This window comes from Rhinolophus sinicus, linkage group LG04, assembly GCF_036562045.2.
Source record: "Rhinolophus sinicus isolate RSC01 linkage group LG04, ASM3656204v1, whole genome shotgun sequence".
Taxonomy (NCBI): Eukaryota; Metazoa; Chordata; class Mammalia; order Chiroptera; family Rhinolophidae; genus Rhinolophus; species Rhinolophus sinicus.
In genome coordinates this window covers 144,298,206-144,318,317 of record NC_133754.1, presented here as the reverse complement: position 1 = coordinate 144,318,317, position 20,112 = coordinate 144,298,206, and the positions used below count along the sequence as shown (strand labels likewise).

General features: G+C 39.0%; 1 protein-coding gene across 5 annotated transcripts in view; it reads right to left on the bottom strand.

Moving 5' to 3' along the window:
* Nucleotides 1-20,112, bottom strand: part of TMC1 (transmembrane channel like 1) — a 241,737-nt gene that overhangs the window by 185,185 nt on the left and 36,440 nt on the right. For all 5 annotated transcript variants that reach the window (XM_019736716.2, XM_074330564.1, XM_019736715.2 and 2 more), the window contains exon 3: nucleotides 19,482-19,524. The gene's annotated coding sequence lies outside the window, so the exon portion shown is untranslated. The remainder of the gene's footprint in view (nucleotides 1-19,481; nucleotides 19,525-20,112) is intronic.

Here is a 20,112-nt window from a genome sequence, read left to right as displayed (position 1 = left end):
GAGGTGAGCCAGCAACATGCTACTGTTCCACAGGAAAGGGAAGAGATTTAACTCTCATTGGTTTGGGCTGAGGTAAAGTAATGCGAGTGAGCGGGAAGTTTGCTGAGAGAGAGAGAGAGAGAGAGAGAGAGAGAGAGAGAGAGAGAGAGAGAGAGATTCACTAAATAAACAGATAAGTTAGAAATGTATCCTATGCCTTCAGTTTGGACAATTCTCCTCACTGAAGAAGCATTCTTATTTTACTCCTGGCTACCCTTATGGTGCTAGGGGAGCATATATACTCTCTGAAAATAACCTGAAATGGTACTTCATGTTTAATATTTAAATATTGTAATATCAAATTTTAACATTAAATTTAGTATTAAAAAATTCACTCCCAGCAACTCTTCTTCTAAGTCCTGATGCGGTTCACCCTGGTCCAGCTGCAAAGGGCCACAGAACAAGGGTCACCAGCCAGAGTTCTAGATACCACTCAATGACAGTGCAAATTAAAGCAAAACAAACCAGCTTGTTTTTTCTCTCCAGCCTCTCTCGAACCAAAACACAGAAGGACCTGAGCAAGCAGAGCCAACCCACAGGCAAATGACTCACTGGAAATCATGACTGTTTGCTAAGTAAGGTCTTCTGCAGCATCCCAGATCAAACGCCCAGGTGCCTCCTTCCTCAGCCAGCCCTGACTCACAGGGAAGAGGCCCGAAGGTGCGTGTATTGCCTCTGATGTCTGCTCAGGAGACTCATGACTTAGGTCCAGGGAGACATTTGTTTGATGGTGGTACTGTTTCCCTTTCAGTTCTTAAGTTTTTGTGTGTGTTTTTATTATTTTAATGATTATAAATTATTAAAGAAACAAAACCACAAAGTGCTCAGTATCAAATGAACAAAAATAAAAAGTGCTCAATATTAAACATCTGCAAAGGACAGAACATTTTTTTTTTTTTTTTTTAATGGCAGGAAAACACTCCCACATACCTTCCAGAAGCAACCTCTTAACACACTCTCATTCTTTTACACCAGGTTTTTTCGACCTCAACATTGTGGGCATGTTGGACTATTTAATTCATTGGTGTGTGTATGGTGGCAGGGGCTGTCCTGTGCATTGTAGGGTGATCATCCCTGGCCTCTACTCACTAGATGCCAACTGCATCCCACTGCCTACCTCCAATTGTGACAACCAAACTTGTTTCCAGACATTGTCAAATGTCACCTGGGGGCAAAACTGCCCCACTTGAGAACAACTGCCTTAGACAGTATATTTTGGGAAAGCAAAAGTGTCATTTTGAGATTGATACATGGGAAAGTGTTAGGAAATTCCTTAGGGAGACCCCAGTCCTAGCTTTCATTTCACAAGGGAGAAGACTCACAGAGAAGTGATTTGTGCAAAGTCACCTAGTGATTATCGGTCAGATCCACTTAGTTTCTGATCTACTGATCTTCTCTTCGTGTAATTCTTGCATTCCTACTGGATAGTCACATATATAGAACACAATCAAAAGTGTCTTTTTCTGTGACACTTGAATTTCAACCCAATTATTCCTACTGCAAGGTATGAGTCTTCTCTGCTCTTCACACTGATCCCTGGCCAATATGGCCGGTTGCATAGGTGATGACAGATTCTACTTTACTAAAAGGAAACCTGGTTTTCTTAATTTACAGTCCTTCTGCCAAGGGGCACTCAAGAAATTCCCAGAAGTTCTTGTGTTTCAGAGCCTAGTGTCCCTCTTTTTTCTGCTTCTTGCTAGCTTTTTATCTTCATAGGACAAAAATCCAGTGACTTAGGGTACATTTTCTTCCCTCTTTGTTCAGATCCATGCCTATAAATATCACCCCTAAATTTCTCTCCTGGAAAGCCCCCCACTTCTATCCAAATTCAAACCCCCATCAGCTTCTATCTGGACAAAGGGAATTGTCTCCTTGCTTCTCCTTTTGCTCCTCTACCATCCATAATCCAAAGAGCTCTTGTCTTTTTAAAATGTAAATCAGACCACGCCATTCCTCTGCTTAAAATCTTCCCATGGCTTTCCACGACACTTCAAATACAAATTCCTCACCCGGGCCTACAAGGCCTTAGTCTTGCCAGCCCTCCGCCCCCTCTGTCACATAGCAAGCACACTGGCTATGTGCTTGTTCTCAGACATTCCAAACTCTGCCCACCTCAGGGTCTTTACACTTGTCCTTTCCTCTGCCTGGAATGCTCTTCCTCCCTGCTTCTGTCACTGGCTCCTTCTTATCATTTAGGTTTCATCTCCAAAGTCAGCTCTTCAGGAAGCGTTCCATCTTACTAATATAGCCACCTCTGCCTGCACCTTAGTCACTCTGGATCATATTACCCAGTTTCATGGCCTTCATAGTATTTATTGTTATATCTTAATCTAAATAATTATACTTATTAGTGTACTTTTTATTACCTTTATTTCCCCTCTCCCCATCCAGAATGTCTTTTTCACTGTTGTATCCCTATTTCCCACAATACCCAGCAGACAGTACATAGGCGCGTGATAAATGTTTTTGAGTGAGTGAATAACAAATTTACGAAACACTTAGGCAAATAGAATTTAGGATCCTTGGCATATTTATCTAATAACCGTCACCCCTCCTATTCAAATCCACTCTCTACTTCCTGCTCCATCTTCATTGTGCTACATAATATAATAGTCAGACCCAAAGCATTGAAGTGTTCATCTGGTGATACTGATTTAATAATCTATGCCCTATCTGACTCTGAATGAGTCACTTAGATTTTATAAAATTTCCCAATTATATAAGATGTCACTAACAGTTCTGCTTTTTTTTTTTTTTTTAACCTTCATCATGAATTCATTTACCTGAGTAACATCATCTAATAGTCAGGCCCCAAGCCAAAAAAGAGCTGAGGAAACAGAGTTACTAAGAGGATTCCATTTACTTGCATGGGCTTACTACCATCTCCCTCAACCAGATATTATGAGAATATATGAAATAATATCTGTGGAGCATTGAAATATTAGTAAGAGATATTCATACACATGAAAAATGAAGCTATTGATTTTCTGACATTCCAATGTGTCATTTATATGCTTCTATTAATAATTATGTTAAAGAAGGTCAAGTTTTGTGCATTTCTCCTAAGTCAAGGGAAATCTAGTTGCTTAAGGCTTTTTTTACCCAAGAGAGTCTAGCTCAGAATTCAAGAATGTTTAGGAATAAAGAAGCTGAGTAAATTTCAGGAATTTTCTGCATCCTTTACTCTCTGGAACCTTTAACTGTTGTCATAGACCATGGAATGTCAGAGAGCAAGAAAGCCCCTTATAAATCACTTGATCCAACCCTTGTTTTATGATGAGATTTTATGATGATCAAACCCCTTTATTTATGATGAGAAAGCAATACCCACAAAGTCATATACCAAAGTCCTTCAAGCTTATTAGTGGCCAATGCCAGCATAATGCCAGCTTCCCTTACTTTCACTCCAGAGATTGTTCTGTCATATTCCATTGCTTCTCATCTGCCATTATTCTATTACTCTCCTCTAACTTCCAAAGGTCAAGCTCAAATCAAGAAGGGAGAGTAAAATGCTAAGGTCAAGATCTCACCAAGAAAAAAATACATAGTCGTGTTCTAATATTTCCAGATTTTGGTCTTTTGATGAGGAATAACCACTCTCATTAAAAGTATGCAAATATGCATCTGAAAAGAATTCAGGTCAACGTGGTAAACATTTTAAAAACTTGGCTAACTTGGCTACCAGCCCTGGAATGCTCAGCAAGCTGAAGCAACACTGAATCCAGAAGTAAATAGCCTGAGGCAAAAATTTAAGAAAAAATATTAATTTAAAAAGTACTTTTGTTAGGAAAGAGCCATCCTTACTTATTTGGCCAAATGAACATAGCTAAGAAAAGCCAAACACCAAAAGACAACACCCAGTACAATGGTATCAGTCAGGTCCTTGAATGGCAAAAAAAAAAAAAAAAAAAAAAAAAAAGAATAGAAACTAGTGCTTACAAAGTATGAAGACTCTGAAGAATCAAAAATGTGTGTGTGTGCCATGGATCATGAAGAAATATTAAGTTAGGTATTTTCTGCCCTTTGTGAGAATGTGGAGCAATAGTAAATACATTTTTTAAAGACTTCCATTTGTAAAAGTTAAAAGGAATACACAGACATAAAATTCAGTTAGCTTAAAAACTGAGTATGTTCTCAGATAGCTATAGAAATACACCAGCTCTGAGACACACACACAAAAATGTGTTGAAAGAATAAATTGAGATGGCTCCATATAGAACTGGCAGCATGATTTCTAATCATTATGTGTCTAGGGCTGCAGAATTTCCACTATCTTTAAGAGAGAATACAATGAAAGTAGCATAGCAGTTTCTAAACATTGAATCAGCCACTTCTCCCTTATTAATACAGGAGAGATAAATTTAAAACTTAAAATAAGCCTCTAAAGTGTCAAGCTGGGGGGAAATGTATCAGAAGTCTAAGCAAGCTCTGATAAAATATGAGCACACTATCATGGTATAAATTCTACTTTCTATTCTATTTCATGCTTCATTTTATTCCTTTTTTTATCCTTCCAAAATCTAGCAATAGAAAAGATTAGTGAATACATAACTAAGTTATTTCATAAATAAATAGATTTCTTTTCGAATAGAGTCAAAATTGAGATGTTTAACTCTAGATTAAGGTTTCTTCATCCTGGGGTGATTAAAATGGCCAAAAAAAAAAAAAAATCAATATCACGGTAAATGAAATGTGAATCTGCTTTGCAACTTGGAACATTGTACTTATATTTTAAAATACAGAATTGGACCCTAACAATCATGTTCTACGCAATGTTGAGAATTACATGACTGTGTATATGTGTATGTACGTATATTTACACATAAATTTAATAGTTAAGTTTTAAAATAAATTATCGTATGTAAAAAGAAGATAAGAGAATTGAGATTTGCTGACCTCAATCCTTTTTTTTATATTATAAATAGAACGATATAAATCAGAATAGAAATGTGCTAAAAGCTAGTTATTATCATACCTTGAAACAAACAGCATGTGTGATTAGTTGGTTGGTTTTACAAATAGCAAGTAATTCAATGCAAGTATCATTTCTTTGCTTGTGAAGTAGTTTCTAGTTCCTTAATTAAAAAAAAGTGATTAATGTAGATGACTTTTCCAGGTATCTTACGCTCCATGTTAACAAAGTTGTACCGTAACCAGGAATCCCATCACAGTTCAAGGCACAAATAAGGATCAAGTTACATCTCCCAAATATAATGCTAGCAATATCTATGCAATAATAAGATGTTCAGAAGGTCCAATTTGTCTCCTCCAGGCCCTAACCCTCTCTCTGTTAGTTTTCCAGAGGTACCTGGTACCTACAAGACTTTTGGGGGGAATTCCTCCCCAGTTTGTGATACGGGCCAAGGAAATAGCGCCCCCTCCACACTGAAAAACTTTTTGTTTCCTTTTCCTCAGTTTCTTAGCTCCTATCCCCCATTCTTAATTACTTTGTAAATCAGTTTATTTGTACTTGTTGATTGTAATCATTGAAGCCTAATGTTCTTTCCAACCTGTTCCAGGCCAAGCTCCTGGACAATTAACGCCATCTGAATGACCAGTTGAATGGCCATAGGCTCCATAGAGCTGACAGATTTTCCATTACGTAGCCACCCCACATCAACAGCTTTGAGCTCTGCTCATTAAGCCAACACTTTTAAATTTATTAATTAAAATCGATTTTTCCTCATTCAGGGGCCTTGCGGATACACATGATACCCCAGCAAGACTACCTGTCCCAACCAAAGAAGCCAACACGGTCTTCCAGGTGGATCTCGAGACCTTTTCCTCTCATCTAAGATCAGATAGGGTGACAGGTCCATGAATCCTCAATCGGTAGGGACAGCTCTACCCCTCTGCCCAGCAGGAAGCAGATACAGAAGAAAAGACTTCCTGTCCCTCAACTTCCCATAGAGATTTTATGGGGATCATGTCTCTTAAGTGGAAGAAAAGGCAGGCAGTTAGAGACAGGCATTGGGTCTCTGCATTCCTGCACATCCAACTCAACCCACAGAATGCGACTACCCAAAAGACCTCCCCTCTCCACCCCAAACTTCCCCTTTTCACTGTAATTATCTACCCCTATGAGGAAACAAATGGGTACAAAATACACAACTAGATTAAACCAGTCACTCACACCTATGTAGTAAGGGCCACAATGACCTTCACTTCACCTGGGCCTCATTATACCCTCATTATAATATCATACATATGCCCAGAAGTTCATTAATATCATTATAACAGACTGAATTCTGGGAAGGAACATGCGCAGTCTGAAAAAATGAGATAATAGCCTCTTGTCAATCATAGGTGTCAATCAAGTGGTCCCACGACCAGAAAAGAACAGCCCATTCTAGAGTAAAAAGGGATAAAAACTTCAAGTCCTCGCCAGCCAGTGCCTTTTGAGCCTTTTTAGCCATTCTTTTGCTCAGGCCTGCTCCTTTACCCTCTGAGTGTACTTTCTCTTCTAATAATCATGCCCTTGAGCCACTGCCTTCTGCTCGGGGCCCACTCCTACCTCTTTGGAGTATACTTTTTCTTCTAATAAACTGCTCTTTCACCACTTTATTTTTGTGTCTCATTCAATTCTTTGCTTGAGACGCTAAGAACCTGGACACCACGCCAAGGAGGGCACACCCTCTGGCAACGGAGTGGCTAGGATTCTGGGTTTTCCTCCAGGAGGCCCAGGTTCAACCCCCCGTGTGGGAACCTAGCCTGGACACCACCGGGTTTGATCCTCAGTGTAGGAACCAAGCCCAGACACCACAGCATTCTACCCCCGGTGTGGGACCCAAGCCCGGACATCGCACCAAGAAGGGCCCACTCTCTGGTAACACGTGAACCTCTTTTAGTGCATAGATGGCAGTATGGGGAGGCAAGTGCAAATCTGTTCAAAGCACAGAATCTCTCCATCAGCTAATTTTCATGCCTGTTCTCTTAGCTTCTGGTGTTTCTGGTACTTCTGGCTTATAGATGCATAGCTCCAATTTCTTCCTCCATCATCACATGGCCTTCTTCCTATGTGCCTGTGTCATTTCTTCTCTTATAAGGACAGCAGTCATACTGGGTGGGGGCTCACCCTAATCTAATATGACCTCATTCTAATTTGATTACATCTGCAAAGATCCTATTTCCAAATAAGATCACATTCACAAGCAATGGGGCTAAGACTTCAATCTATCATTTGGGAGGACACAATACTCAATTAGCCATTTATGGTTGAAATGCCTCAAAACTGTTTCTAGAAGGTCATAGAGCTTGGTTCACTCCAGCCAAGCTCTGCCCAAATGTCTGGTCAAGAAAGCAGTGGCAGAGACTGAATACTCTACTCCATCTGCTTCCACGCATTCTGGCAATTCAATAGGGGAAGGTGATTTCCCAATAATTGCTGAATCGAGAGTTTACAGTGCCCTTACCAGGTCCAAGTTCAAAGCATCTCCCCACACCCCCCATTAAATCTTTTGTTTCAGATAAACAGCTACATCTTAAGGCACAGAGCAGTCATAAGTGAGTTTGGGCAGATCAGTTCCAGGATCCACTGTATCCGTTTCTTATCGCTGTAAAAGTTACCACAAATTCAGTGGCTTAAAGTAACACAATTTTACTACCTTACAGTTCTAGAAGTCAGAAGTCCCAAATCAATCTCATTGGGCTAAAATGTCAGCAGTACTGCATTCCTTCATAGCCTTTAGGGGAGAATCTGTCTCATGACTTTTCCAACGTCTGGAGGCTATTTGCATTTCTTAGCTCATGGCCCCTTCCTCTGTTTTCAAAGCCAGCAGCAAGTAGCATCTTTAAATCTCTCTGTATCTTTAAATCTGCCTCTGATCTCTGTTCCCATCACCATATCCCCTTCTTTAACTTTCCTGCCTCCTTCTTTTCTTTGTAGGGACATTTGTAATTACATTAAGACCACCCAGATAATCAAGGATAATCTCCTCATCTCAAAATCCTTAATTTATTCATATCTGCCACGTTCCTTTTTACACATAACATATTCATAGATTCCAGGGATTAGGATGAGGACATTTTAGGGAGGCCATTGTTCTGTCTACCACTCCCACCATCCTTTTTACTCCCTTCCTCTACTTCCTAGGACTGGAGAAGCTACAATTTCAAATCCTCAAATTACAAAAATATCTTGTTTCACCCTTGTGTCAGGATATCAGGGCTAATTGCCCTGTATTTCTTCAGTAATTTCAAGTTGATATTATGCCTCCTTTTAAAATATAACATGGCAAGGCTCACTACATAAGAGAAAGTATAATTAAAGTCTTTAATGAAATATAATTTCTAATGATCACCTTTGATGGGATTATATGGAAGTATAAGGCCATATGCACTCAAGTGTATGAGGCTTTGCAATACACTTCTAGTGAGTAATAAAACCCAGAGAAGAAGTTTGTGAATAAAGTTGCTTCTTTAAAACAACTGGGCTCTATTGCTTTTTATGAACTATTCTAAGATCTTCCTTCATTCATTTGTTCCACAAATATTTATTGTTTGTCCACTATGTGCCATGCACTATGGAAGGCACTAAATATAAAGGTGGACAGAAGGGATTGGTTTCTTCCCTTATGGAGAATACAAACCACAACCTAGTGGAGGAGACAGACACCTCACATGAACCAACAAATAAATAGACAACTGCAAAGTGTTATAAATGTTACATGGGAAATAAAGAAACCTTGGAGATCAAGATTAAATAGAGGTGGGCAGCTGGATAGCTTAGTTGGTTAGAGCGCGAGCTCTGAACAACAGGATTGCTGCTTCGATTCCCACGTGGGCCAGTGAGCTTAGCCCTCCACAACTAGATTGAAGGCAATGAGCTGCCACTGAGCTTCCAGAGGGGTGGCCGGATGGCTAAGTTGGTTAGAGAGCAAGCTCTCAACAACAAGGTTGCCGGTTCAATTCCCACATAGGATAGTGGGCTGTGCCTCCTGCAACTAAAGATTGAAAACGGTGACTGGACTTGGAGCTGAGCTGCACCCACCACAACTAGATTGAAGGACAACTACTTGGACCTGATAGGCTCTGGAGAAACATACTGTCCTCCAATATTCCCCAATAAAAAATAAAATAAAAAGATTAAATGGAGGGGGCACAAGTATTAAAACTAGGGATGATTGTTCTCAGGAGCGTGTGTATACCCAGGGCTGGGACAGTACACTGTCTTTAGAAAGCTTAGGGTCAGTAATAAAACTGACTAAAATCAGTCTGCTTTGTATTATCATCATGCACTGGCAATTCTAAACAATGTCAGTGATACAACACTTCTGAAAAATTGATCTAAGTTCTAAACAATTGCTGCAGTTAATGTTGAGTTTTAATAATGTAAACAATAAATTGGCACATTTTTATTACTTATCCTTTAAGACACACTGAATTCTACATGGGAGTTAATTTGAAGAACTCCCAGTTATACAATCAGACAGACTCAGTGCTATGAACTAAATGTTAGTGTCTCCCTCCCCCATCCTCCACCCCCTCCAAATTCACATGTTGATGACTAAATCCCCAATGTGATGGTATTTAGAGGTGGGGCCTTTCGGAGGTAATTAGGTCATGAGGGTAGAGCCCCCATAATGGGATCAATACCCTTATAAGAAAAGACATTAAATAGATAATCTACTCTCCACCATGTGATGATACAATAAGAAGACAGCCATCTGCAAGCTAGAAGTGGGCCTCACCAGACACCAGATCTGTTGGCACCTTGATCTTGGATTTCCCAGTCTTCAGACTATCAGAAATAAATATTTGTTGTTTAAGCCATCAAGTCTACAGTATTCTATAATATACAGCAGCGTGAACTGACTAAGACACTCAGCTACACGCATTTGTTTCTACATAAGGTTCAGGGGGTACAAAATAATTTGAGTTAGCTTTGCTCTCTGTTCCTGTCTTCAAGTCGTCAGTTTCTTTTCACAGCTCTTAGTCCTCCCAATGTTTCACACCCTGAGGAAAAGTGAAATACTCAGTTATGTCCATATTGTAGGTGGCAAATTTGAAAGAAAAGACTCATTCTTGGGTTTCTTTCTTATTTCTGGGATAACTGCTGCTGAACTCACATAAAAGTCACAACACAACTGGATAGTGAAGGAGTGGACATAAATCTCTATCGTGGTAAAAAAAAATATGACAGTGCTGCAACTGTAACCATTACCAACTGGCGTTTGGGTAAAAAAAGCAGAGTTTGATTCCAAATTTTCATCTATGCCTTGTGCAAATCATCCTCCAAACTTCTGAAGCGTTCACAATTTTGGAAGGTGTTCTTCATGTATGATGTTTTCTGAAAATTTTTAAAAAGTATATTCTTCCTTTTCATCAGTTTTGAAAAGAATTCATTGATGGAAAATACTGTAGCTTGAATGTATAAGAGTAAAAAGGCTTTCCCAGACACAATAGAGTGTTCATTTTGAAGTACACAGAATAAAGACAATTTTTGAAAAGTTAATCCCAACATTTGTACTATAGGATCCAAAAGAAAATGTGGATACACAAGATAAACAAGTCTGGTTTTTCTCTTTACTGAGGCTAACTTTCTTTCCTGTGTTAACTTTTTTCTGGAGTGAAGTTTTAGTTGAGGTTAATCAGGCAAAGAAATTTGCAAAGAGACAGAATAGGCTTTGGACAATGTATATTAAACTCTGGGCTTTAAATTTTTTCCTTGCAGATCAATGCACATAAATTATGGAGAAAGTCAATAAATATACAACAATGAATGTAAGAAAATGGACATTTACGTAGAAAAAAATCAAATTCTAAAGAAGACCAGTGGCAACAATAAAACAAAAGGATGCTTGAAAGTACCCATCATTTTTACCAAGAATAGGCACTTGTTCTAAAGCGGTGGATTCAATAACACCAATTTTTTGCTATCACTTAGTGATTTTCTCTGACTTTTTGGAGAAGAAGAAAAACTTTAGATTTAGCAAATATAACAAATTTATGATGAATTTTCTATTGAAGATATATTAGTGAAACTTTTTTTTATTGGGGAATATTGGGGAACAGTGTGTTTCTCCAGGGCCCATCAGCTCCAAGTCGTTGTCCTTCAGTCTAGTTGTGGAGGGCACAGCTCAGCTCCAAGTCCAGTCGCCATTTTCAATCTTTAGTTGCAGGGGGCGCAGCCCACCATCCAATGTGGGAATTAAACCGTCAACCTTGTTGTTGAGAGCTCGAGCTCTAACCAACTAAGCCATCAGGCTGCCCCATAGTGAAACTGATGGGGAAACTGACCTTAAAATGGCTCCCTGCCACGTGGATCTGAGCTAAAATGGTGGCCCCAGCCGAAAGAGAAGTCCCCAGCCTAAGCCCCAGCCCACTTCCTCATAACCCCCTGCAAGCCACAACTTGAGCCAATCACCAGATGACACCTTCCCCGTCCCCGACTCAAGGAAGTCCCCAACCCATAAAAACCTGCTCAAAACCTTGCCAGGGGCTCAGTCTTTTGGGAAGGATCCCACTGAGCCTGCCGGCGTAATAAAGCTGTGTTCTCCCTGATCTCCGCGTGCTGCTTGAGTTTCTCAGTCCTTGCCGTTTTTCTGCAACAAAACATTTTTGAGTGAAGAAACATTTGGAAGCCACTGGAGTCTATCTCAAAGAAGCAGTGATATGGCCAATTTTATAATTTCCGAAAATTACTCAGCAATAGGATTTATGATTCTGCCAATTGTATTCATTTGTTTAAGATTTTCTGAACTATATCTGTTGCTTTATGTAAAAGAGAACTTTCAAAATTAAACTTGATAAAATTATTGTTTGATTAATTAGTAATAAATCATAATTATGATTAATTATGAATAAAGACAGGTTGACAAATCTGGCTATCCTGTCTACTGAACCTGAATAGTAAAACAGGATCCATTTTAATAAACACATTCACAAAGTTGCCAAGTTAAGGCTTGAAAACAGAAACTGTAATATTATATATTATTGTGACAGACCAATATATAGGTATAATGGTTTGAGATTTTTTTTTTCCTATCTTAAAAGACACATTCATGTAATTACATAGTACTAACCCTGAAGAATAAAAAGGAGCAGGCCATTCAAAAGGCAGGGCTAAGATCAGTCCGTATAGTAGGAATAGTCAGAGAAAACACCCTGGATTACAAAAGAACAGGAATAAATATGGTTGGAAGAGAATATGTAAAATAGAGAATGTCTTGGGTTGTGCCTGGAGAAGTAAGCAGAGGCCAAATCTTATAGTACCCTATCAGCTATAGCAATCAATTTAAATCTTATTTTAAGCACAAAAAGAAATTATTAAAGTAATTTAAGCAGGAAAATAGTGTGATCAAATTTGTTTTTACAAGATGACTCTGGCTGCAATGCCGAGAATCAATGTCAGGGGAGCAAGAGTGAAAATGTGGAGAACAATACGAAGATTATTTCGATAATCTAAATGAAAAGTTGTTATGGCTTAGATTAAGTTTATGACAGGGAAGATGAAAAAAAGTGGATAGGCCTGAGACCCAGCAAGTAGACTTAGAATCTATATTTGAAGCAGAACTGATAGAATTTGCTCACGATGTGGATGGCAAGAATGAACAAAAGGAGAAATCAAGAAGTCCCACATTTTTGGTTTAAACAATCAGTAGATGGGGGTGTCATTGCTTGAGATGGAGGAAAAACAGGGTTAGTGAGGAAAATCCTTTCTCAGGGCTCAAAGGCAACCTCACACACACACACACACAAGTATAAGAATAAAGATACACTGTAAAGAGACATTCTCATTTTATTAGAAAAACCGCCATTATGGAGAAACCCAAGACAATATCTGGCCCATATTTCCATTTTACCCATTAGAGAGCTAAAGCCTAAAGGGGAAAGATGATCTGTTCTATGATTCACAGCCTGGATCAGAAGTTGTGTCCTCGGTCAGATTCTTTGGCTCTAGCACTCTAAATCCTTCATCCAGGTTTTGTTTGCTTGTTTGCGTACTTGTTTGTTTTATAATCCTTTTTCCTTTTGGGCTACGTCTGCTAACAGAGCCTGTGAACTCATTTCTTCCTAAAGGCACAGTGATAGATACCAAGATGGTTCTTCCTGCCTTCGGATTTCTTGGGCCAGCCACACCTCATTCCTGAGAATCACATGGAACACTGGCAATCAGGAAATTTTCAGCCATCAGTCTTTGTCTTCTAACGTTAATACCCTCAAAACCATGCCGGGAGGCTTCTAGGCTCTTTAAGGAAGTATAGGTACTCAGTTCTCTCAGACAAACAAACACTTATTCATTATCTAATATTCTATACTCTATGAATGATTCAAAGGGATGATCTTCCATCCTTCATACCTTGAAGTTTTAAATTTGGTTGGAGAGATATAGAGGTAAGAACTGGTTAAGGGGCAGTGCTGGTCAGTACAAAATTTAGCATCAAAATAGGTGACTAGCTCAATGAGGGGCATGACATTTTAGAAAAGGTGGTTATCCATGTGGGTGACAAAAATCAAAGATTATGGAGCTAGAGAAGGAAATCAAAAAATCGTTTGTCTTTGAAAATGAGAAAAAGGCAGATGCAAACTTCCACTGAGAGAAACCAAGCCAGCTTGGGACTTGGCCAAACCCAAAAAAGGGTCAGGAGTTTTAATGAAGGGCAGTAGCGTTGGTGATGGTTATGTAACGAAGGCAGGACAGCTAAGTTGAGAAGAATAACTAATCACTATGTTTGTACTAACTCAAGTAAGCTTCCTAACAACCCTTTGAGAAGGTATTACTTTAGCTCCATTTTACAGACAAGAAAACTGAGGCATGGAGTGGTTGTGTAACTTGCCTAGTCACACAGCCAGCAGCACATTGTGGTGTTGGGTTTCAAGCCCAGATAGTTTGCTTAGAGAGCTTGTGCTCTTAACCACTGTAGCATGTGGCCACTCATGGGCGTGTTAGTGGTTTGTAACATTCAAAGGGAAGGGCACCAAAATGACCATGATGCCGTCTGGAAATAATGATTAGGGACAAGAATAAATGACTACCAACAAGTCACTGCAGAGACAGGGTCAGATTGCAAAGAGAGAAGTAGGCTTACAGGCCAGCTTCCAAACAGTAAGGATGAGGACAAACATTGAGAACAAGTTCTGGTGAGACATTAGCTTCTGGCTTAGAGAGTAGATGAGATTAAAAGAAAAAAATAAGAGTTATAGGGCAAGCACAGCCAAAGATAAACCTCCCTGAGGCAGATTCCTGGCACAAGGCTGGTCTGGCTGTCCCTGATTTAACTACTCATGTGGCTACCTTTGTCCTTGCATCTTAAGGAAGAGTTATGTCAGCCTCTGAAAGGAAAAGAAATGCGATCAAATTTTATAATGGAGACTGAGCATGAAATGCTTAGGGCACACACCGAACCCCATCTTCCTATCTCCTTCATGAAATAAAGGACAAGTATTAAAATGTATGAAGAAACAAGGTCAACCAGCTATGCCAGATCATTGAATTTAATTTTGGAGGTAATATGGAGCCACTGAAGGTTCTTGAGGTGAAAAGTAAGAACATTCATTGAGGCATATCAAGCACCCTCACTTGACTGTGGTTTACAGGTTGGATTAGAGGAGAAAAAGGCAATCAGTGGAAAAGTTTAAATGCAGCCAAGGTAAAAAGACATGTAATTGGCTATCAAGAGGCTTTGAGAAGGCAGTTAAAACAATGATAAAAATACGAGCTTCTAGGAGAAAATCAAACTTTCAGGGATGATTTCTCGCAACTCGGGAGAGTTTCTTCCTGCAGTGCTAACAGTTTAGAAGGGGACTTTCATAGTACATTCAACAACATACTGAAAAGATGACTTCCTTGGAACAGAGGTGAACCGTGTAATTTTAGGTAGACATAGCTTCCCTTGAAAACATTCTTTTATCCATGATAAATACAGCCCTAAGCAGTATCCCACATGATTCATGTGGCTGTAACACACCCAACTAGTTTTTCTTTCTAAGAGACCCATGAATCAACTGCTTTTGTCTAAGAATTGGGACAATTTGCAAGGATCTGCTTGACAGATAATAGATGTACACCTGAAGCAAGAGCAGTAATATTGAAAATAAACCATTTCTACTCTGGTATAACAAAAAAATAATAATAATCCTTTTCTTTCACCATATCTTTGGACTATAAATCTTTATAACAGGTTGTCAGCTACACTATTAGGCTTTGGTCTCTTTTATTTTTTAATCACTATTTTCAAAGATTTTTTTTTTTAAAGCACTTAGAATGAAAACCTAAAAGGAGCTTTAAAAAATTTTACAATCTTGTGACTTGAGTTATCAGTTTCTTCATCAGTAAAGAGAGGAAGTTGAATTAGACATTCTCACAGGAACTAAATATATATGATTCCGTTAATGTTTTCATAAATTTTTTGAAGATAATCTTCAAAATATCTGGGATTTTAAAAAATATATATGTGCCAAAGTAATATATAGACTCAAATATGAAACACACATTTGATAAATTACATAATCCACATCTATATTAGCTATTAATCAATTATAATTTCTTTATGGATACAATCTTTTCATTAATTGTTTACCAGTTCTTAGTTGTACGAGTAAATAATTTTTCCAAAATGTTCATAAATATAACAAATTGGATCAAATTAAGGAGGTTTCTTTGGTGGAACCCTTTTATAATGTCTGAAACCCTCTCTCCACATCCCCACCAACTTTCCTACGAACTGCTGTCCATCCATAGGATTAAAGGGGTGGGTCTGAATATCATATTTCTGTTTCATAGCCCTACCCCATGGCCAGGGTTTGTTGGGCCAGGAGAAGGCATCTGACTACAGAATCTGGAATTGGAAAAAAGAAAGAGACACAGCTATCTCTTTCCAGGTAGCTGGAGGTGGAATATGTAACCTTGGTACTTCCAGCAAATGTATTTTTCCATTTATGCATGAAAAAGTAGAAAAAGCTAATCCACAGAGAGGGGGAAAAGCCTGAAATCAGACACGTAGAGGAAGAGGTGTTCAAGTCTCTGGTCCAGTTTATTGCTGAGACTTAGCTATTTCTCTGTCTTAGATTTTGTGAGTATCCTATATCCTGATCATAAATTCTCATTGTTTGCATAAGCTACCTCAACTGTGTCTCTGCTCTGAGTCTGTCTCTCAGGAACAAGAACTCTCACAAGGATGTGTGCAAGGATGTGTGGCTGGCATCTCCCCAGACTCATCAGATTGCCCGGGTGCTCTCAGCCGAACTCTGGTGGTTGCTCAGAGACACTTTTGATAGAGTGTGTTCCAGAGAAAATAAGGAGGGGGAGCAGCCTTTGTTTAAAGCAGCAACTCACACCAGTGGATTGCCAGGCCATGTCCTCTTCTTCCTTCAATTTGTCTCCCAATCTCTGAAGCAGGGTTATCTCTTTAGGGAAAAGTAAATAATTCTGGCTGCCCAAGGTCCTTATAGAGCCAGGGATCTCTCTTGGGTTCCTCAAGATTGTCTCAAGTTATGCATTATGAGCTGTGGGAGTTCTCTTCATGAGTATACTCCAAAACAAAGTGCTTGGCTTTTGGTAGGCAAAGCAAGAGGTGCACTTGAGCTGGTCCTATTAGATGTCTCATAAGCATCTCCCCTCCAAGACTAGGGAAGAATCAGGCCTTACTACAGAATGTAGCTTCCTCTTACAAAGCATCCCCTTAACCCCCACCCACCCCACCCCACCCCACCCCACTCCTGCATATATGCAGATTAAGGGATAAACCAGTTTGTCACAATAACGGGATCCTTTTTGCCAAGTAAGCCCAAGCCCAGACTGGCTGACGGACTCCCACTGATGAATTCACAGCCATAGGGTCATCAAAAATAACTTGCCTTGCCTTTTCCTTCTTAGATATTCCTCATACACCCAGAAAATTATAGTCGCATCAGCTTGCTCTAATAAGACTACATTTGCATTTTGTCTTTCTGAAGATTAACTTGACTCTGTCCAAGAAAGTTAAAATATACTATAGTACTCTCTTTAAAGTCTTTTTATAGTTTATGGTCCAACATCAGCATGGCTCCTTAGAGTATTCTTCATCTCATATCATCAATTTTTTCAATCATGGCCATAGCCTCAAGATGACTTGGCTTTAAGTCCAGTAAAGCATTTTTAATTAAAACTTACTTCTGCTTCTGCTGGCAGCGTAGGTAATGTGAAACAATCCTCTCTCAAAAGATGACTAAGAAAGCTTGATGAAATTTTAAGAGACAAAAAATCTTGCAAGTATCAAAGGGCCAATACGATACGATAAATTAACTACCAGTCCCAAGTACAGAAGGCATAGAAATCCAAATAGGTAGGCTTGGTACTTAGACCCACTTTTGAAATTGGAAGTATTTGCCAGTTGAAGAGAGGCAGCGAAGAGGCTGAGTTGTATTTTTGGTATCTTTACAGAGCTAGGAAGACAAAAATCAGTATCTAGAGACAGGCAAGGTAAAAGTTTCATAAATTATCCCTCACTTTGGACTGGTAGCCCAAAGCGCTGTACCCTAGAAGTAACGGTAAGGCAGAAGTAAACTATTCCTTTTATGAACTACAGATGTACTAGAGGACCTGGAAAATATCAAACCTGGAACTTGGATTATGTTTGGTTTGAATTACTATGTACCCAGACACTTGGTTAAAGCAATTAAATATCCTCTTTGGTGCACAAAATATAATTCTAGTCTTCAAATTATTTGTGTACTTTGTGTTTGGAAAATTATTTGCCAAAAAAAAAAAAAAAAAATGTCTAGCATACAATCAAAGTATCCAGGCATATGTGGAGACTAGATAATATGAATGTAAACCATGGACAACAAAAATAGACTCCAGAGACTCCAGATATTGGAATTATTAAATAAAGTATCAACAGCTGTATTTGCTAAGTTCAAGGAGATAAAAGTCAATTCTGCAGAAAACAGGAAACAAGTGGCAAGTTAGATATCCTAGAACTGAAAAACTGGATAACTGAAATCAAGAATTCAATAAATAAACTTAACAGTATAGTAGACAATGCTGAAAAAAGAATTAGGGAACTGAAAGATAGGTCACAATAAATTATCCAGAGTGAAACACAAAGACATAAAGATGAGAAATACAGGAAGAGGCATAAAAAATACACTGAGAAGACCTTACATGCATTTCATTGGAATCTCAGAAGAGAGAAAGACATTCTTTGAAGAGACAATCACTGAGATTATTCTGGAACTGATGGAATATAGCATTTATCATCAGACTATACTGCAGAAATACATACTGAAGGTGATTTGTAAAAATCAAGGAAGAAACATCAGTTGTGGGTAATCATACAAGTATATCTTGGCTGCATCCACTTATACATTGTCATTCCCATTTGATCTTTAGTTGTTGCTTGACACAGGATCAACTGTCCCTGCTGTATCCTTTATTTCCTACTGCAAGATCATTTAGCTCTGAAGCTCTCTTCCATGACTACATAGTACCCCGCCACATAAAATATTCTGCTGCTCTCCTACTGCCCTGAGCTTTGAAGAAACTCCCTAAGGTGGTCTCATAACCACCTGTCCAGATACACCTCAATGATATTTTCCTTATTCCCACCCCATTTCATCATGGTTCTGTAGAAATTCTGAATTCTGCCAGACCCTATATTATGGGTCTCTGACCTTTAATCCCAAAACCTACAGTGGAGAGGGGTGAAGGGAGTATCTTTCATCCTCTACCCTCAGAACGTGCACAGAGCCCTTATTGGGAATCCAAGTCTTCACTCTCTCTCAATTCTCTCCTTTCTCCTAAAATTTTTTATCTAGTTGCAGGTGGAAAAAAAACTGGTTTAATCTGACAGTTTTATTCCCAATTTTCTCTCTTATGCCCAAACCAGTATATTTATTCCTCAAAGGACAAACATTTGATTTTCTGTTAAGTGTTCTGCTAGGTCATTTCTTCCCAGAAGCAATGAATGCCACTAAATAAAACATAATAAAGGCAAAAAAAAAAAAAAGAAAATCAACCTGGGAACCAACTTAAGTGAGTATCTCAAAATATTATTTTAGAACATATGAAGCCAAAAATTTTGACAAATGTATTTATATTATATCTATAATTTATACTATAATTATATTAATTATATGTATGCTATATTATATGCTATGATAATGTATTATTAATTGCATTTATGTATACATATATTATACACAATGAACAGAGATTATTTTATGGGCACAGGTTTACACAGCAGAATTTATTATTCACAGAGTCATACGAATTTTGGTTTAACACATAAATATCTTCTAACTAACTTTTTGGTGTTCTGGGACCATATTTCATTATATCTTTAAATAAATGCATAATTATATAATTTTTGCCCTTGTCTAGTCTTCATGCTTCTCACCAGATTTTTACAAGTTCACAAAAATAGTAGGGAGTGATTTTGCAATTATGTATCTAATCCTGTAAAAAAATCTATCACGTAAATGTGACAAAGGTCATAGTGAAGCTCAGTTTGCAGGCTTACCTGCCTTAGGAACCCAGGAAATGTAGGAAGTAATGCGGACTCCCTGAAAGAAGAGAGGAGAAGGACGTTAGGGCTGAGAGCCAAGTCTTGGGTACTCAGATTCAGGAGCTTTTGGAGGACAGAAGGGTTTCCCTAAGTTCTCGGGGGGGTGGGGGGGTTGGGAGATGCCCTCAAGAAAATGGAATACTGAAGGACGTGGTCCCATTCTCAGGTCTCAGAGAACAAGTACAAGAAGTATCTAGAGGGGTGGGAACTACAAGGCCATATTTAAGGGGTTGGGGGAGGTCCCACAGTGCCATTGTCACTTAATGACAGAGCTAAGTCTAGCTGGCAGAAGTGTAAGCCCTTTCTTCTTGCCATAGAAACAGCTCAGTGATTGCAGCTTGACAGCAGTGACAACTGGAACAAGTATTCTTACGACAAGCAAGGGACAGAACAAACAACAGTGGTGGCAGCAAGGAAACAGGACCTGTGCTGGCATATAGGGAGCAGGCAATAGCTGCAAAAGGCACAGCAGTAGTGCTGGCAACCATAACAAAGGGAATCCAGCAATACAAGGAGTGTGAGTCACTCAGGGCTTGGCGGAGGGAGGGCAGCGTGTGGAGGAGGGCAGAGGAAAGAGTCCTCTCTC